Raw genomic sequence first — 25,633 nt, 5'->3', positions numbered from 1 at the left:
GTGCCTCTCTTTTCAGTAGCTCTTACCACCCTGGGGAAGACAGACATGGCAAACAATGTTTGGCAAACATTATAGAGAGATGGGTATAGAAAAGATGGGGACAGAAAAGAAAAGTACTAACCATCTAGAGTTTGGACAGCCTCCCAATTTGATAAGGGGTTAATATTTCAAAATATGGGAGAAGGCAATGGCAATCCACTCCAGTACTCTTGCCTGGAAAATTAAATGGATGGAGGAGACTGGTAGGCTGCAGTCCATGGGGTCTCTAAGAGTTGGACACAACTGAGTGACTTCACTTTCACTTTTCACTTTCACGCATTGGAGAAGGAAATGGCAACCCACTCCAGTGTTCTTGCCTGGAGAATCCCAGGGATGGGGGAGCCTGGTGGGCTGCCATCTATGCGGTCACACAGAGTCGGACACGACTGAAGCGACTTAGCAGCAGCAGCAGCTGTGAACCAAGCGATGCTCTAGATGCTGGAGGTACACAAATATGACCTCATTATCTCCCCCAGTAGCTCATAATACAGGAAGATAAGTGATATACATAAGTTAGACATAATGTGGCAAGTGCTCCTTAGGAAGGAGGGAACCTAGACTGGACAGCCGGGGCAAGGCCTTGCATAGGAGATGACCTTAAAAGTGAGTTCACAGGGACAGGTAGGAGTTGAATGGACAAGCGAAAGTGGATCATGTTGCCAGGGAGCATAGCATGTGCAACAGAACAAGGGCGTGAGAAAGCTGGCAATCTGGGAAAGCGGCAATACTTCTGCAGGCATGGCACACAGGATGGAAATGAGGGAGTCCAAATAGATGCGACCCTTAGTTAATGGTTAAAAACAAATGACAAAAAGCCTTTTAGTCAAACTAGAGCTAAGCCTGTGCATCACAACTACTGAAGCTTGTACATTCTAGAACAAGAGAAATCACGGCAATGGGAAGCCCATGCATTGCAATTATAGTGTAGCCCCCACTTGCCATAGCTAGGGAAAGCCCTCATGCAGCAATGAAGAGCCAGCATAGCCCAAAGATGTAATAATAAAATAAATAAATAAAAATTTAGAAAAGAACAGATATGAGAATTCCAATATCACTGCAGCATTGTTTACAATAGCCAAGATGTGGAAATATCCTAAGTGTCTGTAAATGGATGAATAGAGAAAGAAGGGGTATAATAAAGGACTACTATTTAGCCATAAAAAGAATGGAATTTGGATGGAGTTTAAGACTATTAATGCTAAGTAAAATAAGTCAGATGGAGAAAGACAATTAATGTATTATTTCATTCAAATATGGAATCTAAAAAGGTACCCAAACAAAAAACACCAATGAACAAACGAAATAAAGCAAAGCATGCTCACAGATACAGAGAAAAGACTGGTGGTTACCAGAAGGGAAGGGGCTTCAGGTGATGGCAAAATAGGTGAAGATGGTCAACTGTATGGTGATGAGTCATAACAAGACCTGTGATGATACTCACAATGTAGTGTACACAGATGTCAAACTATAATGCTGTACACCTGAAACTTACATATATGTGTGAGTGTATATCTATGACTCATAGACGGAATTTCAAAGAACAATATGAATTCAATAGGTAAGAAAAGAAGAGGAAGTAAGTATAGGCAGAGGAAAGTGCAGATACAAAGGCACAAGGGTTGAGATCAAAAGAGCAAAGCATATTCTTGGAAATTCCAGCACTTGATATGCATGTAGTCTGGATGCTTTTGAACATGATTTTGGTGTGAAGCGTGAACATGATGGTGACTTCAATGCTGGGAAGGACCATAAAGAACTGGCAATCATGCCAGAGAACTCTCCGTGTATCCTAAGGGCAATGTGAAGGGGTTGAGCTGTAGAAAATGTAGAATTTAACATATGCCAAAGCATTTTAGGATATGTATTTTATTAAGGAGGATCATCCTGGTTACAAGGTGGATCAGGCAAAATGAGGCATACTTGAGCTAGGGTGATGGTAGAAAGAAAATGGGGAGAGGGCAATGTGAGGAACATTGATGGTGTTAAGTTGATCAGACTCAGCAGAAGGCTGATTGGGGTAGGCAGGAGTTGTGCTTTGGTCTCCGGTTGAGGATCTGTTGCACAGCAGAGCTCTTGGAGAACAAGGCAGTTTTTCCCATTCTTGAGGACCTGTTTCATCATAATATTCAACTCACCTTTGGAATTCAATATTTGTTACAAGGATAAAGGATATCTCAGGGTCAGGGAATGTGAGAAGGTCAAGTGTGTGGGGAAAGAATGATGTATGTAGACATGTGAGGGTTGAAAGTTCATCTGGCATTAAGATGTGTCAACCTCTGACTGTGGAATTGCCTAAGGATCTCGAGTGGGGAATTGTCAATGTGAGGTGGTGGTTGGAGGCTGGTCTGGGAAGGGCATGAAAGAAGAGACTCGGGCCGAGAGGTGGCAGGGGTTGCAGACTTAGCTGAAGAGCTCCGGAAGCAGGAGGACAATGCAGGAGATTGTTTCAAAAGCTGAGGAAGTAACAGATTGTTTTTTTTTTTTTTAAATTTCAAGTAAAACAAATGGTCCCTGGGTTACAGGCACAAGTAGCTCCAAGGTGGAAGAAACCATCTTGGTTAGGGACCAGATTCAGAAAGGGCAGAGATCATGTTTAACTCAGCAAGGACAGTTTAATCAGCCATGTAGGGAAAAGAGATTGCCGAAGGCAGAGGACAGGTGAGAAGTGAGGTAGTGAAGGATTCATGCATAGCTTGCTATGAAGGAAAAGATGGTGAATACCTAGAGAGTGACTAGGTTAACAGAGGTTGAATTTTTTTTTTCTTTTCTTTTTTGAAAGTGGCTATTTTGAACGTGTTTCTATTTTAAGGGGAAACACCAGAAACAAAGAAGTAACTTTAGACCAAGCAGAACTGAAGGTGATGGTTGAGTGGAGTTGAGGTCACAGAACCCAGGACAGTACCAGCTTGGGGAGAAAGACAACACCCAGTCCCTGGGCCTGGACATCTAGGAAGAAGAGCACCGTGAAGGGGAAGTGAGCAGAGAGGTAAGCTGTTACTTCGGAGTCTCCATTTTTCATTATCTATATTTCTTTCACAAGTTCTTAGCCCTTATCTTCATTTTACAGTAAGATTAAGAAACATCCCCAAGTTTGTTCAGCTACTAATAATAGAATTAGGGTTTTCAATCAAATGTCTTTTGGCTTCAAATCCAGTGAGTTTTCAGAAACTAAGCAAAATGTTAGAGTAGTGAGCATGTATGAATGTGCACATATTAGATGTACTATTGACAATACATGAAAATTCATTTCCACAGGGCTTAGTTTTTCAATTTTGCTTTGAAATAATCTTCCACAGTTATGCCCAAATAAGCTTTCTAAACCACAGCTCTGATAAGACTCCTTGTGGTAGAAAGTGAAGAAGAACTAAAGAGCCTCTTGATAAAAGTAAAAGGGGAGAGTAAAAAAGTTGGCTTACAGGTCAACATTCAGAAAACTAAGATCATGGCATCCGGTTCCGTCACTTCATGGCAAATAGATGGGGAAACAGTGGAAATAGTGGCTGACTTTATTTTTCTGGGCTCCAAAATCACTGCAGATGGTGATTGTAGCTATGAAATTAAAAGACACTTACTCCTTGGAAGGAAAGTTATGACCAACCTAGGCAGCATATTAAAAAGCAGAGACATTACTTTGTCAACAAAGGTCCATCTAGTCAAGGCTATGGTTTTTCCAGTGGTCATGTGTGGGTGTGAAAGTTGAACTATAAAGAAAGCTGAGCACCGAAGAATTGACGCTTTTGAACTGTGGTGTTGGAGAAGACTCTTGAGAGTCCCTCGGACTGCAAGAAGATCCAACCAGTGCATCCTAAAGGAGATCGGTCCTGGGTGTTCATTGGTAGGATTGATTTTGAAGCTGAAACTTCAGTACTTTGGCCACCTGATGCGAAGAGCTGACTCATTTGAAAAGACTTTGATGCTGGGAAAGATTGGGAGCAGGAGGAGAAGGGGAGGACAGAGGATGAGATGGTTGGATGGCATCACCAACTCAATGGACATGGGTTTGGGTGGACTCCGGGAGTTGCTGATGGACAGGGAGGCCGGCATGCTGTGGTTCATAGGGTCGCAAAGAGGCGGACACGACTGAGCGACTGAACTGAACTAATAGCCTCAAAACTGTGGACAGTCTCCCATTGCCTGAAGAATCAAGCCTTAATCATGCAGTAAGGCCCCAAGACCCTTTGCAATCTGGTCTATAACCTACCCTTCCAAACGAACTCAGGATTCATCTTGCCCTTCTGAGGATTAAAAAGGTACCCTTTCCTTGAAACGCTTCATGCCTTTATTAGAAAACTGTCATATTGATTTTTTAAAAATAAAAATAATTTTATTGAGATATATTTTATATGGTAAAATTTCACCGATTTTAAGTGTAAAATTGATGACTTCAATAAAATTATAGAGTTGTGCAGCCATTAGCACTATCTAAATGGAAGTGTTTTAAAGTACTTCTAATACCTGGAAAATATTCTTATTCCTATTTGCAGTAAATCCCTAGTCTTGTCATTTCATGTAAATGAATCATACAATATGTAGTCTTGCATCTGACATCTACCAAAATATTTTTGATGTTCACTCATGTAACATGAATCAGTGGTCCATTTCTATTGTATTATTGAATAGTATTCCATTATATTTTTATTCATATGAATATACCATAATTTATATGTGCAGGGAAATGGCAACCCACTCCAGTGTTCTTGCCTGGAAAATCCTATGGACAAAAGAGCCTGGTGGGCTATAGTCCATGAGGCCACAAAGAGTTGGACATGACTGAGAGACCTAGCACATCACAAGTTAATGGACATTTAGATTGCTTGCACATTTTAGCCACTATGACTTCTACTGCTATGATCATTTGTATACAAGTTTTTGTTTGCACAAATTTTTTTTTTTTATTTTTAGACTGGCGATTCATTTCTTATATGATATTATACATGTTTCAATGCCATTCTCCCAAATCATCCCACCCTCTCCCTCTCCCACAGAGTCCAAAACACTGTTCTATACATCTGTGTCTCTTTTGCTGTCTCGCATACAGGGTTATTGTTACCATCTTTCTAAATTCCATATATATGTGTTCGTATACTGCTTATTTAACTTCTGTGCAGAGTACATCATGAGAAACGCTGGACTGGAGGAAACACAAGCTGCAATCAAAATTGCCGGGAGAAATATCAACAACCTCAGATATGCAGATAACACCACCCTTATGGCAGAAAGTGAAGAGGAACTCAAAAGCCTGTTGATGAAAGTGAAAGAGGAGAGTGAAAATGTTGACTGAAAGCTCAACATTCAGAAAACAAACATCATGGCATCTGGTCCCATCACTTCATGGGAAATAGATGGGGAAACAGTAGAGACAGTGTCAGACTTTATTTTTTGGGGACTCCAAAATCACTGCAGATGGTGACTGCAGCCATGAAATTAAAAGACTCCTTGGAAGAAAAGTTATTACCAACCTAGATAGCATATTGAAAAGCAGAGATAATACTTTGCCAATAAAAGTCCGTCTAGTCAAGGCTATGGTTTTTCCAGTGGTCATGTATGGATGTGAGAGTTGGACTGTGAAGAAGGCAGAGTGCCGAAGAATTGATGCTTTTGACCTGTGATGTTGGAGAAGACTCTTGAGCATCCCTTGGACTGCAAGGAGATCCAACCAGTCCATTCTGAAGGAGATCAGCCCTGGGATTTCTTTGGAAGGAATGATGCTAAAGCTGAAACTCCAGTACTTTGGCCACCTCATGCGAAGAGTTGACTCATTGGAAAAGACTTTGGTGCTGGGAAGAATTGGGGGCAGGAGGAGAAGGGGATGACCGAGGATGAGATGGCTGGATGGCATCACTGACTCAATGGACGTGAATCTGAGTGAACGCCAGGAGTTGGTGATGGACAGGGAGGCCTGGCGTGCTGCGATTCATGGGGTCGCAAAGAGTCGGACACAACTGAGTGACTGAACTGAACTGAACTGAACTAACACTGTATTGGTGTTTTTCTTTCTGGCTTACTTCACTCTGTATAATAGGCTCCAGTTTCATCCACCTCATGAGAACTGATTCAAATGTATTCTTTTTAATGGCTGAGTAATACTCCATTGTGTATATGTACCACAGCTTTCTTATCCCTTCATCTGCTGATGGACATCTGGGTTGCTTCCATGTCCTGGCTATTAACAACAGTGCTGTGATGAACACTGGGGTACACGTGTCTCTTTCAATTCTGGTTTCCTTGGTGTGTATGCCCAGCAGTGGGATTGCTGGGTCATAAGGCAGTTCTGTTTCCAGTTTGCACAAATGTTTTTATTCCTCATTTCATTTCAGATTCTCTTGGAGTGGACTCTCTGTCATGTGGTATATTTAAGTTTAATGTTGTAAGAAAATGTCAAACTGGTTTCCAAAGTGGCTGCACCATTTACATTTCCACTGCAATGTTTAAAATTTCATTTTCTCCACATCCTCACCAACACTTGTTATTATCTGGTTTTAATTATTACCATAATTATCCTAATGGGTACATAGTGTTAATCATCTTGATTTGCATTTCCCTAAATACTAATGATGTTGTCCATCATGTTTTGATGATCTATGCGTCTACTCCTCCAACAATACTACTCTGTCTTGATTACTGTAACTATGTATGATAATAAGCCTTAATACCCAGAAGCATGATTCCTCCACTTTATGATTCTTTATCAAGATTGCTACTGCCGTAGTGTCTCTGCTTTTTTGTATTTGTTTTAGAATAAACTTGTCCATATCTAGAAAAACCTTGCTCAGATTTTGTAGGAATTAGCGTGAAAATTGAGTTCAATTTAACAAGTGTCATCTTTCCTATGTTGACTGTTCCAATCCTTGAACTCAGTACGTATCTCCATTTATGTAGGTTTTCTTTGAGCTGTTTCACCAGCATTGTGTAGGTTTTGTTGTACAAGTCCTTGACATGTTTGTTAGATATACATTTAGGTGTTTTATTTTTCTTGGTTGTTGTAATTGTATTTTGATTATGGTTTCCATGTGTTGGGTGGATTTATGCCATGATTCATGGGTGTGGCATTCTGATGGGGAGGAGGAACTATGAGGAGGACGTGGGGAGGAAGATGTGCTCTCAGGTCCTGGCTTCATCTCTTCCCCTCTGTGATCCTGGATAAGGCAATGACACTTGTGACGAATGATACCTACCTCACAGAAGTCAGGACAACCCAAAGTCTATTTAAAGTGCAACCAATTATTGACTATGACTTATGTTAAAATTAGGTTTAAGTCCCAGGACATAGATTATATAGATTATCTTTCAGTTTCTGGAGGAATGCCTGGCACACACCAAGCAGTAAGAATGTGTGCAGAGAATGGACTGAATAAATAAACCGCATGGTAATTTCTACCATACCAGTCCTTACCAGACTGGTATAATTTCCACTTTTAATAGCTATCCTCTTTATTAATAAAAAGCTTTTATATGCCACTTTGTAAATGAAGGGCAAGGATCATAAAACTTGGCTTAGGAAGAAAAAGCAAACAGAATGAACTATATCATGACATGCATAAAAAAACAAATAAAAGCTTGGAGGTAGGCAGCAATGGAATGATGGACAGAAGAGGACTGAGCAACAGAATGGAGATGAGAGGCCTGCAGAGGTTTAGCAGCCAGTGAGAAATTCAGGTTTAGGGGCAGGGAAAGAACCTCAGAATGAAAACATATCTAGCATTCAAGTTTAATTTTTTAAAATCCTTTTTTCCTGTTTAAAATCTCCTGTTTATCACTGAGTTACTGTCCACCATTGTCACTGAAAGCATTCATGAGAATTTGGAATCTACATATGCTCCTTGTGGATGAGTAGTAAAGAGGGGTCAAGAACAGGCGAGGGGTGAGAAGAGCCACATCCCCTGGGAGATGAAAAGAAATGTGCAATCTAAAATAAGGAGAGTTGGAGCTGCATAGAGTCAGATACCAGGAAGTGATAAAAATCTTGGAGAAAGCAGGGATTTATGGCAGTTTAATGTGGACCTTTATTGAGCCCGTCTTTGCATGAAATGTTCCCTTGGTATCTCTAATTTTCTTGAAGAGATCTCTAGTCTTTCCCATTCTGTTGTTTTCCTCTATTTCTTTGCATTGATCGCTGAAGAAGGCTTTCTTATCTCTTCTTGCTCTTCTTTGGAACTCTGCATTCAGATGCTTATATCTTTCCTTTTCTCCTTTGCTTTCACTTCTCTTCTTTTCACAGCTATTTGTAAGGCCTCCCCAGAGAGCCATTTTGCTTTTTTGCATTTCTTTTCCATGGGGATGGTCTTGATCCCTGTCTCCTGTACAATGTCACAAACCTCATTCCATAGTTCATCAGGCACTCTATCTATCAGATCTAGGCCCTTAAATCTATTTCTCACTTCCACTGTATAATCATAAGGGATTTGATTTAGGTCATATCTGAATGGTCTAGAGGTTTTCCCTATTTTCTTCAATTTGAGTCTGAACTTGGTAATAAGGATCTGAGCCACAGTCAGCTCCTGGTCTTGTTTTTGTTGACTGTATAGAGCTTCTCCATCTTGGCTGCAAAGCTATTTCAAATCCTGAAAGATGATGCTATGAAAGTGCTGCACTCAATATGCCAGCAAATTTGGAAAACTCAGCCGTGGCCACAGCACTGGAAAAGGTCAGTTTTCATTCCAATCCCAAAGAAAGGCAATGCCAAGGAATGCTCAAACTATCGCACAATTGCACCCATCTCACACGCTAGTAAAGTAATGCTCAAAATTCTCCAAGCCAGGCTTCAGCAATACATGAACCGTGAACTTCCTGATGTTCAAGCTGGTTTTAGAAAAGGCAGAGGAACCAGAGATCAAATTGCCAACATCCGCTGGATCATGGAAAAAGCGAGAGAATTCCAGAAAAACATCTATTTCTGTTTTATTGACTATGCCAAAGCCTTTGACTGTATGGATCACAATAAACTGTGGAAAATTCTGAAATAGATGGGAATACTAGACCACCTGACCTGCCTCTTGAGAAATCTGTATGTAGGTCAGAAAGCAACAGTTAGAACTGGACATGGAACAATAGACTGGTTCCAAATAGGAAAAGGAATATGTCAAGGCTGTATATTGTCACCCTGCTTATTTAACTTATATGCAGAGTACATCATGAGAAATGCTGGACTGGAAGAAACACAAGCTGGAATCAAGATTGCCGGGGGAAATATCAATAACCTCAGATAAGCAGATGACACCACCGTTATGGCAGAAAGTGAAGAGGAAGTCAAAAGCCTCTTGATGAAAGTGAAAGAGGAGAGTGAAAAAGTTGGCTTAAAGCTCAACATTCAGAAAATGAAGATCATGGCATCTGGTCCCATCGCTTCATGGGAAATATATTGGGAAACAGTGGAAACAGTGTCAGACTTTATTTTTTGGGGCTCCAAAATCACTGCAGATGGTGACTGCAGCCATGAAATTAAAAGACGCTTACCTCTTGGAAGAAAAGTTATAACCAACCTAGATAGCATATTCAAAAGCAGAGACATTACTTTGCCGACTAAGGTCCGTCTAGTCAAGGCTACGGTTTTTCCAGTGGTCATGTATGGATGTGAGAGTTGGACTGTGAAGAAAGCTGAGTGCTGAAGAATCAATGTTTTTGAACTGTGGTGTTGGAGAAAACTCTTGAGAGTCCCTTGGACTGCAAGGAGATCCAACCAGTCCATTCTGAAGGAGATCAACCCTGGGATTTCTTTGGAAGGAAATGATGCTAAAGCTGAAACTCCAGTACTTTGGGCACCTCATGTGAAGAGTTGACTTATTGGAAAAGACTTTGGTGCTGGGAGGGATTGGGGGCAGGAGGAGAAGGGGACGACCCAGGATGAGATGGCTGGATGGCATCACTGACTCGATGGACGTGAATTTGAGTGAACTCTGGGAGTTGGTGATGGACAGGGAGGCCTGGCGTGCTGGAATTCATGGGGTCGCAAAGAGTCGGACAGGACTGAGCGACCAAACTGAACTGAATGTGGACCTAGTAGGACAGACAGCATGATATTAATTGGCACCTGTGTTTTCAAAGACACATGGGAGAAGTGTAGGTGGACGTGCACCTCTCAACACTTCCTACCACAGTTGAAGAGTCAGGAAGCCCCAGAGCATGTGCCTGAGTTGGGTGGTGGTGGCCAGTTTTCTCATCTGTGATATGGGACAACATATATACTGACTGTATAAGAGTGTGCTGAGACATAGGTTCATACATTGTTTCTTAAAACCTCTTGACTGTGGCCTACATTAGAATTATGTTTAAATCCCAGGGTCCTATATTACTGAGCATCTTCCAGCTCCTGGAGGAATGCCTGGCACACAGCATGCAGTAAGAATGTGTGCAGAGAATGAACTGAGTGAATAAATGTGGGTAATCTCTGTCATATATCAAATCCTCAAGACCTTCTTTGAAAGATTCAATTCTATCATTTTAACCTGGCAATAAGCTCAGTACTATAAACATGCTTTTCAAATTCCCAAATCTGTTACATAAACTAGCCAATACCTTCTGAAAATGCAATTATGAGGGGTAGGGGAGGAAAGAATGCTCAGGGTCATCTTAAAGTACCTGCAGAATGTTGTCTTTATCTTGATCCCTTTCTACATTAACCCTTCCTAGCTGCTCTGCACATGAGTTCCGTGAGAAGACGTGGTGAAAATATCTAAGAGGCTAGAAATCACCTCCATGCAAGGGAAATGCTTGAGTGCACTTAGCATTGCCATCTTTGCAGACACATATCTTGTTGTCTGAGGTCCCAGAGAGACAATCGCTGGAAAAAGGGTTGAGCAAAGTGTCCTGTGAGCCAGGAGATAAGTGAAGTTGCCTAATACAAGCCAGGCCTTTGACATTTGTTATTTAGATTTAGAAGTTCTTTTAATGGTCAAAATATTTGCTTTTCCTTCAGATGCCTTCTAAGAGAGTTTATCTTAATGCTGAGGCTAGCTGGGGTTTCAAGTAGAGCAAAGACTAGGGTCACACAGAGTAGCCTTTTCTCAAACAGCTTTTGTGAAGGAGCAGCTGTGGTATCCTTGCAAGAGGCCTGACCAGAGAGGAGGAACTGGGGGTGAGGGCCGAATGTGGCTGTTAGCAAGCCTCTTAGTACCTCTGGGTCTCGCTTTCAGCAGGACAGCCTGGGCTCTCTGATTTCCATATCTGAACGTCGAGACTGGTGGGAGAAGGGATAACTAGTGAGAGAGCTGTAATTGGTGACTGCCTGCAGGGTGCATGCCAAGGTGTGGGTAAGTTCTCATCACGAACTTTTCTAATTTAATTCTAGAGCAACCTTGTGTAGTAGATCACAACAGAGCACTGGTTTTACAGGTGAGAGTTCAAAGGTCCATCAGAGGCAGATGGCTCCAAATCAGTCAGGTTCAGATGGGCCCAGTGATTTGGGAGCCTATGCTCAATGAGAAAAATCATGGACAAATAAATCATTGCAACCTCTCAGAGTCGGTTTTTAATTAAAGTGAAATGCCCTAAATACATGAACTTCAATATGCATCTAAGTGGTTAAGGGTTATGCCATTGACAAATTAACTGTTGTTTTTTTTTTTTAAATGTTTGAAAATTGACTTGTGTTGGGTCTCTTAACTTTCCTACAATATGGGGCAATTATTACTTAGCCCATGTAATAGAATTTATCAGTTTCCATTAAAATGCATTCATTTAGAATGTTTTTTTGAAAACAAATAGTAAAGAATTATTCTCCTAAATAAAGAATTGGCTCACCCCAAAGTCCTAGCATTCTCTTCTCTAGAAGGCTAGTCAAGGAAACTGTCTGAGTGGATCCATCTTATCTGCCTCTTTCCTTCAGGCAAGAGAAAGCACACCACAACAATAATGTACTCTTTAGAGCCTGAGTTTTTCTCATAGTTTCACAAAAGCTACCCAAGTTGCCCTCCTGGACTGTGAAGCATGGAATCAAGAAGTTCAGGACCTGGCACAATGTGGGGTCAAGGTTCTATGGTCCTGTCCAGGCTGGAGGCCACTTCTCCAAGCCATACTCTTGCCAACATGCAACACTGGCATCAAATGGCTTCAGCCTCTGTGAGGTTGGAGCTGACTCTTCTCTCTGCTGCAAGCCCTCGGCAGCTGGTTCTCTTACAGGTGAAGGGAAATAACTCTCTCAGGGCATGAGGGCACCTTTGGTCTATGGCAGCCACAGATTTGAATATAAAGTTTAAAATTTTAATTTGCCAGTTTAAGAGTAGAGAAAATTAGGAATATTTGCCCATGCCTTATACTAAATTTTAAAGCTTATGACCTCTCAAATACAAAGAAACTTCATGACTTTGACATCCAACTGCAAATCCATGTATGTTATACATCAAAGACCTTTCACATAGCTGAATGCCAAGAATGGCTGATATGCCAAGTTGGAAAATGTTTCCCATGGGGCTAAAAAGTGAAGAGAATTGTTCAGTCAATAAGTCATATCTGACTTTTTGCGACCTTATGAACTGTAGCACACCAGGCTTCCCTGTCCATCATTAACTCCTGGAGTTTGTTTAAACTCATATCCATTGAGTTGGTGATGCCATCTAACCATCTCATCCTCTGTCATCCCCTTCTCCTCTTGCCCTCAATCTTTCCCTGCATCAGGGTCTTTTCCAATGAGTCAGATCTTCGCATCAGTTGGCCAAAGTATTGGAGCTTCAGCTTCAGCATCAGTCCTTCCAGTAAATATTCAGGACTGTTTTCCTTTAGGATGGACTGGTTGGATCTCCTTGCAGCCCAAGGGACTTTCAAGAATCTTCTCCAACACCGCAGTTCAAAAGCATCAGTTCTTTGGCACTCGGTTTTCTTTATGGTCCAGCTTTCACATCCCGACATGACTACTGGAACCATACCTTTGACTCTCTGGACCTTTGTTGGTAAAGTTATGTCTCTGCTCTTCAATATTCTGTCTAAGTTTGTCATAGCTCTCTTTCCAAAGAGCAAGCACCTTTTCATTTCATGGCTGTAGACACCATCTGCAGTGATTTTGGAGCCCAAGAAAATAAAATCTGTCACTGTTTCTACTTTTTCCCCATTTATTTACCATGAAGTGATGGGACCGGATGCCATGATCTTAGTTTTTTGAATATTAAGTTTTAAGCCAGCTTTAGTGAGTATAAAATTATAAGGCTAGAATTTGATTATAGAATTATAAAACAATTTGAATATCATTATCTTAATTGAATTTTAAGTAAAACAGATTCAAATTTAGAAAAGTTACTAAATTTTTACAAGTCTTTAAACAAAGACAAGTGTACATTTAATGTACTTTCTGAGAGCTGGCCTCATAAAGAAACTAAAAATATATTATAGAAAATGTCCTGCTGATAAGAGAGAGTCGAATCTATTTCATCTTTTGAGAGAACCCAGATTAGTTTACCACTTTAGAAAATTAACCAGTATACAGACCAAGAGCTATCTGCTTTAGAGTGCAAAGCCAGTGGTCCCAGGTAATTGCTGTGTTGCTGGTTTCAGGAGCCTCTTTTGGCTTTTCTGAACCATGCTCCCAGGGGCCCAGCTGTCTCCTAATAGCCATAAGAAGAAGATATTTTAATTTAAGACTTTATGAAGAAAAAAAGAAAAAAGAAAGTAGTGATGGAACTCAACTGAAGCCTCCTGTTTTGAATATATCTTGAATGTTTGTACAGTACAATCGGCTTGGCTCAGTTCCTGGCCCTCCTCCTTCAGAACTGTGGGAGCACTTTGCCTGCCTGGGTAGTTGATCAGCTTCTGTTGAGGCTCAGAGATGAGCCTGACAGTTATGACTATCTTGTGCCATCCTGTGCTGAGATACCCACTTTCCTACGTTGGGGCTCCTGTTTATCTTTGGGAAAAGTCCATGGCAGCTACAGTGACTCTAAATTCAACTTTGAACTGATTATCTATAACATTATGGGGGTGGCTCATCCTCTTGGCCATGCTTTATATAATGCCTGAAAATGAAAGTCACTCAGTCATGTCCAACTCTTTGCGACCCCATGGACTGTAACCTGCCAGGCTCCTCTGTCCGTGGAATTCTCCAGGTCAGAATACTGGAGTGGGTTGCCATTCTTTTCTCCAGGGGATCTTCCCAACCCAGGGATCAAACCCAGGTCTCCCACATTGTAGGTGGATTCTTTAGTGCCTGAGCCATCATGGAAGCCCTATTTAATGCCTGCCATACATACATTTATTCCAAGAGGGGAAGCTTTCCACTGGTGGGGAGATTCCTGCCTGGCTCTGTTCTCAGAGACACAGTTGGGCCCCTGTTTCTCCTCTTGGAAATGTCCTGATGCATTGCAGTGACCAATCTCACCTTCTGCCTTGTTAGCTGAGAGAGTCTCAGCCTGAAAGGCTGTGAGCTCAGCAACCATTATGATTAATGGTTTCCTCCCTTCTGATGTTCCCTTATTGCTGTGTAAACATACAGAAAATACCTACATGTGTTATAAACCCAACAATGCTGTGTTCTAATTATTTTATGCAATCTAATGTCTTATGAAGTATGTATGTTTTCTGGTGTACTCCATCTCTTTCTGAGGGTTTGGATTACCATCTTGCCAGTATCACTTCCTTTCCACCTGAAGGACATCCTTTAATATTTATTCCTTGTAAGGCAGTGTCTTGATCAATTCTGGATGCTATAGCAAAGAACCATAGGTTGACTGGCTTATAAACATGAGGCATTTCTTCCTCACAGTCCTGGAGCTGGAAGTCTGAGGTCAAGGTGCCATCATGGTCAGGTGCTGGGGAGAGCACCTCTTCTGGGTTGAAGACTGCCTAGTTCTTTTATCTTTATATTGTAGAAGGAGGGCAAGAGATTTCTTTGGGGCCCCTTCTCTAAGGTCATTGATTTCATTTGTGAGGGCTTGTGAGCCCTTGTGAAGGCTCCTACCTAATCATTTCTAAACAATCCAGCCTCCTAATACCATCACCTTGGGGGTTAGAATTTCAACAGATAAATTATGGGATCACACACATAACAATTCAGCTAGCATGGAGCTCTCTCAGGCTTTGGCATCTACTCTGAAGCCTCCTCCTTTCTTTCCTCCCCACCCTTTCATTCTCGGTTAGTCTCATGAGAGCACTTGCTGGCCACCCTGCCTTTCAAGCAGCCTTCAATCAGCTAGAGCAGAGATACACTGTGCAAGCTCTGCTCTCCATTTTCACCACCATTCAGTCCATTTATAAATCTAGACTTTCTTGTCACTGTTTTCCCTTGTGGTTTCTACTTGGGTCCTCTGCCCAGGGGTTCTCATCAGTACCCCCTCATTGTCCTGAAGAGGGAATTTGATTGGTGTGTTTGCAAGATGTACAGGCCTGGACCACAGCAGTCCCATCCAGACTGGTGTGAACGTTCCCTCATCACATCCACAAACTTGAGTGTGAAACCCCCATCCCTTCAAACCTTGTGCCTCCCAAGGGGTCTGGCCTTTTGGGTACAGGGCTTTCTCCTCTTCAGGCTCATAGAGCTGCCTGCTACTGCCTTTATCTTCTCTGATTCTTATCTGCCCCAAATCTGCTTTTAGTTCTTATCTTTGGATTTTTATTACATAATCACAGATTCAGATAAATACAGTTTTATTTCTTCCAGTCTGCTATATATATTTAATGTCATATTGTATTGACAACAACTTTCTCAACAATGTTGACTCATCATGGTGTTATTGGACCCTTTTCTCTTTTAATCTCTTTCTTTCTCGTATCACTGCTACCACTGAAAGTCATCTAATGACTCCAAGTTAAGAGCAGTGCTTTGAAATAAGTACTTTACTTTGTGTTATGCCATCTTATTAATATTTTTGAACTTTGAAATATATTTATTAGCTAATACTTAAAGATCTCAAATATTGTCTTGTGAGATGAGTTCTGCAGTTTTCCTTTACTGATTATTTTACTTACACTTTCATGTTGCAGTTAGGCATACTTGGTAAAACAAATATGGTGCTTTTCTCATCTTTTTATATATTCTGGAAGGATTTTAATGTTTCTTGAAAATATGATAAATTTAATGAATTAAACTCTTTGTGACTATAATCACTTTGAAACTCAGAGATTTCTTCCAAGAGTCTCATTTTAGCTTCGCTTGTTATTTCTTCTAATTTATTGAGGACCACCTACTTTGCAGATTATAGAACTAATAAGAATAGCGAGGAAGCCCATGGTGTGATTTCTATGCCTGTGGGGCACCTGAGTCTATTACTAGCCCTACAAGGCAAGTATCTGCTAATGTTGCAGAAGGGAAAACTGAGGCTCAGAGAGTTTTGCTGACTTAGCTCCAACCCCACAGGACAGTAGAGAAAGAACTCTGCCTTGAACCTGAATCTTTGCAAATCGTGTTCTCTTATTTCTCCTGCAGCAAGTCAAGTCTGGTGACTACTGTTTATATTAATTATTATTTCTTCCAAGTTGTTAAAGGAAATGGCTCAAAGAACAGTACATTCCTGACCATCGCGAAGTTTCCTCTGAGCCCTCGCTCAGCTGTGCAGAATGTTTCCCGGCCGCTGCCACAAGCCAGAGCAGCTTGCAGGAGTGGCAGCCAGGCTGGTTCCCGTGTGAACGGTCTGGTTCTGGTTTAGGTCGGCCGGTCTAAGTCCTCCCAAGCGTTTGTTGTGTCTGAGGCGTCAAAACCAGGTGGCCCATTTCCCAGCTATGTTGTTGGCAATTCCCAACATTCCTCTCTGAAGTCAAAAGTTCTGTCTGTAGCTTTTTCTGGATTTCTTCTCATTGGCATTTTTCACATTATTCTAGTTTTTGTTCACCGTAGAAAACCACTGTGGTCAAATAGCCAATAGCCCTTCCTACAGGGGTTGACTCAGACTCAACCAGGTAAAGCAATGTCTTCTCATTGCCCATTGCTGTCAACCACAGATTGGGTTGCCTGGAAAGGCAAAAAGAACTTATCAAATTTTGATGGGGTGCCATGTGTGTCCATGTCAACCATCAGAGGCCCTGGAGGGGAGATCCTTACAAGGGGGTCTTCTTCTCCCCTGTTTCTCATGCTATCCAGTTCCACACATCAGAGACCTCTGTGTATTGAAACCAGAAAATTTCTTAGGGAAACTAGAATCTCTCTCAGTTTCCTCTACGATCTGTCCATATACCATGAGAATAAATTCTAACACATATCTCCTTACTTAAAATAGATATCTTTGACATTTCTTTGTTCAGCTTCATTGACATATATGTAATCTACCAATTGTTGCACATATTTACTATATACTTTTTGATGTGTTTGTTTGGACATTGCCTGTGCCCTGGGTACTATCACCATGAAGTGAGAAACACATCCATCACCTCCATGAGATTTTTTGTGTCCCCTTCCTTTTATTTTTATTGTTAAGAACACTTAGCATGAGATCTACCCTCTTCACCAGTTTTTAAGTGTGCAAAACTAAATGGCCAAGTACAGGCACTGTGGTGTATAGCAGGTCTCTAGAATCTATTCATCTCCTATAAAGGTAACTTTATACTCACTGAACACCTCCACATGCTCCCCTCCCCCAGCCGCTGACAGCCACCAATCTGCTCTCTACTTCTACGGGTGTGACAATTTTAGATTCCTCATGTAAGTGGAATCAAGCAGCATTTGTCTTTATTTCACTTGGTGCTATGTCCTTCAGACTCATCCATGATGTTGCAAATGACAGGTTTCCCCTCTTGTTGAAGGCTGAATGATATTCCAGTGTGTGTATCTATGTACATCTATATCGTGCCTATCTCCCTCTTTATCCTTTCATCTGTCGTGGACATTTGGCTTGTTTTTACATCTTGGCTAGTGTGAATAGCGCCGCAGTGAACATAGAAGTGCAGATTTCTCTTCAAGGTCCTGCTTTCAATTCTTTGGATAAATACCCAGGAGCAGAAAGGGGAGAAGACTTGAAACCACGTGATCTGGGATCTAGTTTCTGATCAGCTACACTTGGCACATGACCGTGGGAGGGCCCTATGAAGTCCTTGAGCATTGGCTTAATCACAAGGGCACTGTGTCTGCCACTCAGCAGGCTTTCACCAGATCCCAGGTGATGGATGAAACAGCCTGTTTCATGCAGCACTTAGTAGAACCACAAGAAACAAAACCTGCAGTAGCCTTTGGGAGGAGCCTCTGGGGTGCCAAGGCTCACCTGAAGAAGTAGGAAGAGCAGGACCGGATGCTGGGGGTGGAACGTGGGCTGCTCCTCAAGCTCTTATCCTGTTCCTCCTTTATATCAGTGTGAACACCAGAGCATGACTGGCATGTTCCTTAAAAATATTTTTTAAAATTTTTATATAAATATATTTTTAATTGAAGGATACAATATTGCATTGGTTTCTGCCATATATCAACATGAATCAACCATAGGTATATGTATGTCCCCTCCCTCTGGAACCTCCCTCCCACCTCTAACTCCATCCCACACCTCTAGGTTATCACAGAGGACAGGATTTGAACTCCCTGCAGCATGCAGGAAATTCCCACTGGCTACCTATTTTACATATAGTAATGTATATTTTTCAATGCTTCTCTCTCATTTCGTCCCACCCTCTCCTTCCCCCTCGGTGTCCACAAGTCTGTTCTCTATGTCTGTCTCTCCATTGCTGCCCTGAAAATAGCTTCATTAGTACTATCTTTCTAGATTCCATATATATGCATTAATACATGGCATTTGTTTTTCTCTTTCTGACTTACTTCATTCTATATAATAGGTTCTAGCTTCTGCCTCACTCATGAGAGCTCCCTTTCGGGTGGCTCCATGTAGCAACCCTGCACAGAGGCGCTGAGTATGCTTCCTCTTTCCATGGTCCTTATCTTCAGATTGTTGGAGGGTTGGCTACATTACACAGCATGGTTTCATGAAAAATTTTCAGTTCAGTCACACTTGGGGTTTGAGTCAACATCTTCAGGAGGTGAAAAATGACCACATTTACTCACCAAACAAAACAACTCAAGTGCAACTTCTACTGATGTTTTATAAAGCATAGTATTTTTGTTTCTTTCTTAGGAAGTTCCTGTAATTCTTAAAACATTTTGGAAACTTTATGGTTCACTTCTTGTTATTTTGTTGTGTCCTGGATACAGTTTATGTGTGGAGTGTAAACTCAATTGTACACTTTGGTTTATTGCTGTGTGAACAAAGACTCTATTGCTGATATGAGAGCTGGTTGGCAATCCATTTAGACAGAATTACATGGACTGGGTGCTATGAGGTGCCTGTGCCCAGGGGTTCTCTCCTCCCATCTGGCTCATGACACGGGCTTTCACTAATTTCGGTTATGTCTACAAAAAAGGGTGATGTCTAACTGAGTTTTCTTATTTCCCAGACAACCTAGAAAAAAGAAACCATGTAAGTATGTTTTTAAAGAGTCTAAAAGTGCAGCTTTTTCTCATATTAGTTTTTTCTAGGTTAATTTATTCTATATTGAAAGTTAATGAAAGTCAAGATATTTTGCTTCTAGGTGAGCATCCAGATATTTTAAGAATATTTCATTTGGTTATCTGCTTGGTATTTATTGATCCTACTGCAGTGATCTCCTCTGGACAAAATTGTGTGCAGTGAGGAGCACAAAATGGGAAACAGCCTCTGGTCTGCCCTTGTTTGGCAGCTAGTGATAACGAAATCACCCCACTTCTTAGCCTGTTTTGAAATGTAAGCAACAGAAGAGTTACTTCTGTTACTTGCAACCTAGATAGCATATTAAAAAGCAGAGACTTTACTCTGCCAACAAAGGTCCATCTAGTCAAAGCTATGGTTTTAGTCATGTATAAATGTGAGAGTTGGACTGTAAAGAAAGCTGAGGCAAAGAATTGATGCCTTTGAATTGCGGTGTTGGAGAAGACTCTTGCGAGTCCCTTGGACTGCAAGGAGATCCAACCAGTCCATCCTAAAGGAAATCAGTCCTGAATATTCATTGGAAGGACTGATGCTGAAGCTGAAACTCTAATACTCTGGCCACCTAATATGAAGAACTGAATCATTTGAAAAGACCCTGATGCTGGGAAAGATTGAGGGCAGGAGGAGAAGGGGATGACAGAGGATGAGATGGTTAAATAACATCACTGACCCGATGGACATGAGTTTGAACAAGCTCCAGGAGTTGGTGATGGACAGGGAAGCTCAGCATGTTGCAGTTCATGGGGTTGCAGAATCGGACACAACTGAGTGGCTGAACTGAGCTGAACTGAAGAGTTGTTTGTGGCTGAGTGTTTTGGGACCTCTGTATTTCTCAGAAGTACCAGGGCAGTAGACTTGGGGTGGGGGTGTGCAGCAGCTCCTCTTTTGGGAGCTGAGACCCTGCTAGAATAGTGGTTACCAATGTAGTTGTTGGAGCCTGTTGGATGACAGGGCTGAATCCTGGGTCAACCCCTTACTAGATGTGGGTTGTATGCCTGCTAACCTCTCTTTCTCTCAGGTTCCCTATCTGTGCAGAGCCCTGTGCAGTTTCCATGAGGTGGGAGACAACTTTATACCACAAGCACTCCATGTATTAGATATCCCAGCTCTGGGCCCCTTCTTGCTGCCTGAGACACAGACAGGGGTGTTCTCCACACTTGGGGCTCAGCTCCTGTCAGGTAACAAATGCTGTGTATGGCAGAGTGAGTGTCCAGAAGACTTCTCCTGGGATCTAGCATTGCTTTTTGGAATTCTCTCTGAAATTTTTCCAAATTTTTCAGAAAACCCTCAAATTTGCTAAGGCATCATTTTCAAATTAACAAACTTATTAAGCATCTATTGTGATGCTTGACCCAAAGTCCTATGATCAATGCTAAACCCCAAGAACACCTGGACAAATCACTGACACATTTCTAACCCTCTCTTACCTCCTAGTACATTAAAAAATTTAGCATGAATAAACACATTGCTTTCATGTAGGAATGTTCTAGAAAGGGAAAGTGAGCTGGAGAGAAAACATAGAAGAGATAGAGGAGGAAAAGGATGACAGGTGAGGAAAAGCCAGATATTCTATCTTTACTTGTGAGACACATGTACGTAGTGAGCTACCTAATAGGATGCACGTGTTGGATTTCAAAGACACCTAGGACTCAAATTCCTAGACAAGAATATCTCAATGGTGAGAGTCACCTGTTGCTTCTGGAAATACTAAAGTTCACACATCATCCAGGTGGATGGATGAACATCATCAGGCCAGGATTTTGGTGTAAAAGGGAAATGAATTTCATAAGGAAGGTCTATTATTGAGAAGAAAAAAGGAAAAAATGTAGACAATGGCCAGTTTCAAGAAGGAAGAGAGATAAGAAGTCATGATGTTTGGACTCTGGGTCTGGACATGATGTCAGAATGGGGAATCTGGATCAACCTTCCCTCCAAGGACGAGTGAAAAGCTGCACAAAATATTTAGCAAGAATTCTCTGGCTATTGAGTGGAGAATGGATGCAGGGAGCTAATCATGTATATACTTTATCAGGCCAACCAAGAAATCATAATCATCTAAACCATAAAGTTAGCAATGAAAATAATCATTTCCTTGGAATAGTTGGAAGGATTTGATGGTATGGAACAGAATTACTCCTAGTTTTTAATGTTGATCAAATAGTTGGATGGTGGGTACCTTTATGGGGAGGAGAAGATTTGAGGAAGGTCAAGTTTGGACAAGTGTATGCTGAGATACCTATGACATCTCCAAGGTGGATAACAGACAGTCGGACATCATGTTTGTTTGCCAGGGTTGTCATAACCAATACTGCAGCCTGAAGGCTTTAAGCAATATCAATTCATTTTTTCACAGTTCTGGAGGCTGGAAGTCTGAGATCAAGGTGTCAGCAGATTTGGTTTCTTCCAAGACTTTGGCTTGCAGATAGCAGCCTCTTGCTGTGTCCTTGCATGGTTTTTCTTCTGCATGCACCCATCCCTGGCACCCTCTGTGTACCAATCTTCTCTTCTTAATAAGGACACTAGTCAGATTGGATTAGGCCCATTCAAACCGCCTCATTTTAACTTAATCTCCTCCAAAAGGCCCTATATTCAAGATTTAACTTACTAGGGATAAGGACTTCAACATATGAATTTTAGGGATAGTGCATAATTTAGTCAGTAATAGACACTGAGGCAGGAAATGAAGTTTTGGTTGGAGATATAAATCTGGGAGTTTTTGCCTAGTGATGGAATTTAAAGTCATGAGAAAGAGTACAATGGGAAAGAGGGAGAGGGAGAGAGAAAGAGGGGAAGAAGAAAAGGAGGAGGGAGAGGAGACTGAGAAAGAAGAAAAGAAGTAAAAGCTCCAAGAGCTCATTTATTTCTTGGAGCATAATTGTGATCTTTATGAACATTATTTATGATCTTTATCACTGACAGCTAAAGAGGAAGGAGGACCTCAACTCAGAGCCAGCAGAAGAGCAACCAGGGCTATGCACTGAAGACCAGTGGATGCTGTGCCATAAAAATTCAAGAGAACTTTATGCTCAGAGAAAGTGACATTGGACAACTGTGCTAAATTCTGCCAAGAGGTTTAGTGAATTTGTCTGAAAGGTCACCGGGAAAGAGACCCTCTCATCTAGAAAGGCAGAAGAGACTAGAAAAGAACACGTTCTGGGATGCTTCTAGACATTCTCATCTAGAGAGGCAAAAGAGACTAGAAAGAACCAAACTGTTGATAGGGAATGCATTTTTACTGATTCCTGGAGGGGCTATTTTCTGAGTAGGAAGGGAACCTAAAGCACTCACCAAACTGAGAAGGAAATTCGAGATGGAAAAAACAAGCAGGCAACTTCACAAAGTGCAATTATGAAGTGTATCGTGGGTAACTCCTGTTCAGGCAGGTTTGGTGGGTGATGACCCAGAGGCACTCACAGCTGCACGCTGCCCCTGAAGAGGGTGCAGGGGGGTTTGGGGGGCTGCAGCCGAGGATAGACTCTGACCACTGGGGCAGCACTGACTGGAACCACAGTTTTCTCTCCCGTGACGTCTTATGGCGATTATTTCTCATGGACCATTGATCATCTGTGTGAGCAAGAGGCATATTCCAACCTCTCTGGCTCAGGTGCCTTCACTGTGAGGGGCTAAAACTCAGTCACGTAGGGGCAGGGAGCAATAGAAGCCTTTGATGGATCTGACAAAATTGGGTCATGAAGGAGGGGGAGTTCCTTGTTCAAGTGCTCAGTGGCAGGCCAAGTTCAGGGCCTGCGGGAGGAGAGAAGCCTCACTGAAAACTGGTCAAGTTGGTGGGCATTTGTCCAGATTGGTCTGCGGGAGTTTGGGCTCTCTGGTCTGGTCCTAGGGGAACAGGAGACGTTGTAAGCCTGATCCAAGTCGTATTAGGCCTTCACAGCACGCCACTTCCCAGGATACAAATGTGGGGGCATTTTGGGACCTTTTACTTCCCAGGAGCACAGACTCAGGTGAAGTTCCACACTGTCACTTTCTCCTTGCATCAACCATCCATTGTATCTCAGATTATTGTTATTGATATTGACTGTTCCATTGGTTTTTTTCTTGTCTACTGCAGAGTTCTAAGGAGAAAGAATGTAGCTCTCCACTTCAGGCAAATGTATGTTTGCATTTCAAACCTGTCTGTTAGCCACCTCTGGTCCAGGGGAAAATGCTTCACCCTGCCTGTTCTGTCCTGGCTTGGAAAGTCTGCTCGTCCCACAGTATAAATCACCATCCCTTAAGATATAGGACAGTAGGGGGAATGCTCTTAGGGTTACCTGACAAGCATCTAGCCAGGAAGCCTCCTTTCCACCACCGAGTTTCCCAGTGACCCTGCCCAGAAACCCCTCCACCCCTCAGGCAGCAACACTGGGAGGCAGCAACATTGGGAACCAGCAGGAACATGGAAACATCAGATGGATTATGCAGACCAAAATAACATGGAAAGACTTTGATTGAATTGTCAGTGGGACCACAGTCTACAGCAAACAAAGGCCACCACATCAAATGTAAACAGGGTGACTGGCTGCTGAAATAGAGACTGACATAGGACCCAGGGTCTCTTATATCATACACCAATGTCCAGAATACAACTGAAAATCTCCTATTATGCTGAGAGCCTAAAAAGCATAACTGAATGAGAAAAAAACCCAATCACCTAATGCCAAGACCAAGATGAATCAGATGTTGAAATTATCTGAGAATTTTAAAGCAGACAACGTGAAAATGTTTCAATGATCAATTAAACATCCTCTTGAAAAAAAGGTAGAAAATATCAGCAAAGAAATAGAAATTAAGAAAAAAGAACCACATGGAAATTATGTAAACAAAAATACTACACAGAAACAAAAATAAGCTTGTAAAATGGGCTCAATAGTAGAGTGGAGAGTGGAGATGACACAGAATGAAACCAATGAACAGGAAAGTGGATGAATAAATAGAGTTTACCAAACTGAAAAAACACAAGAAAGATGGAAAAAGGACAGTTTCAGAGACCTTTGCATAATAACCAGAGAGCTAATGTTTGTACAGAGTCCCAGAAAAAGAAGAGAAAGAGAATCAAGCCGAAAGCATCAGGATCCTCTATGATCCACCTCCCAGAATTCTGGAAATAAAAGCAAAAATAAACAAATGGGATCTAATTAAAATTAAAAGCTTCTGCACAACAAAGGAAACTATAAGCAAGGTGAAAAGACAGCCTTCTGAATGGGAGAAAATAATAGCAAATGAAGCAACTGACAAACAACTAATCTCAAAAATATACAAACAACTTATGCAGCTCAATTCCAGAAAAATAAACGACCCAATCAAAAAATGGGCCAAAGAACTAAATAGACATTTCTCCAAAGAAGACATACGGATGGCTAACAAACACATGAAAAGATGCTCAACATCACTCATTATTAGAGAAATGCAAATCAAAACCACAATGAGGTACCACTTCACACCAGTCAGAATGGCTGCGATCCAAAAATCTGCAAGCAATAAATGCTGGAGAGGGTGTGGAGAAAAGGGAACCCTCCTACACTGTTGGTGGGAATGCAAACTAGTACAGCCACTATGGAGAACAGTGTGGAGATTCCTTAAAAAATTGCAAATAGAACTACCTTATGACCCAGCAATCCCACTTCTGGGCATACACACCGAGGAAACCAGAATTGAAAGAGACACATGTACCCCAATGTTCATTGCAGCACTGTTTATAATAGCTAGGACATGGAAACAACCTAGATGTCCATCAGCAGATGAATGGATAAGAAAGCTGTGGTACATATACACAATGGAGTATTACTCAGCCGTAAAAAAGAATTCATTTGAATCAGTTCTGATGAGATGGACGAAACTGGAGCCGATTATACAAAGTGAAGTAAGCCAGAAAGAAAAACACCAATACAGTATACTAACACATATATATGGAATTTAGGAAGATGGCAATGACGACCCTGTATGCAAGACAGGGAAAGAGACACAGATGTGTATAATGGACTTTTGGACTCAGAGGGAGGGAGAGGGTGGGATGATTTGGGAGAATGACATTCTAACATGTATACTATCATGTAAGAATTGAATCGCCAGTCTATGTCTGATGCAGGATACAGCATGCTTGGAGCTGGTGCATGGGGATGACCCAGAGAGATGTTATGGGGAGGGAGGTGGGAGGGGGGTTCATGTTTGGGAACGCATGTAAAAATTAAAGATTTTAAAATTTAAAAAATAAAAAAATAAATAAAATAAAAAAAATTAAA

Source organism: Capra hircus, chromosome 4 (genome assembly GCF_001704415.2).
Source record: "Capra hircus breed San Clemente chromosome 4, ASM170441v1, whole genome shotgun sequence".
NCBI lineage: Eukaryota > Metazoa > Chordata > Mammalia > Artiodactyla > Bovidae > Capra > Capra hircus.
The sequence above is the reverse complement of the archived record's forward strand: the minus strand, read 5'-3'. Positions refer to the sequence as shown.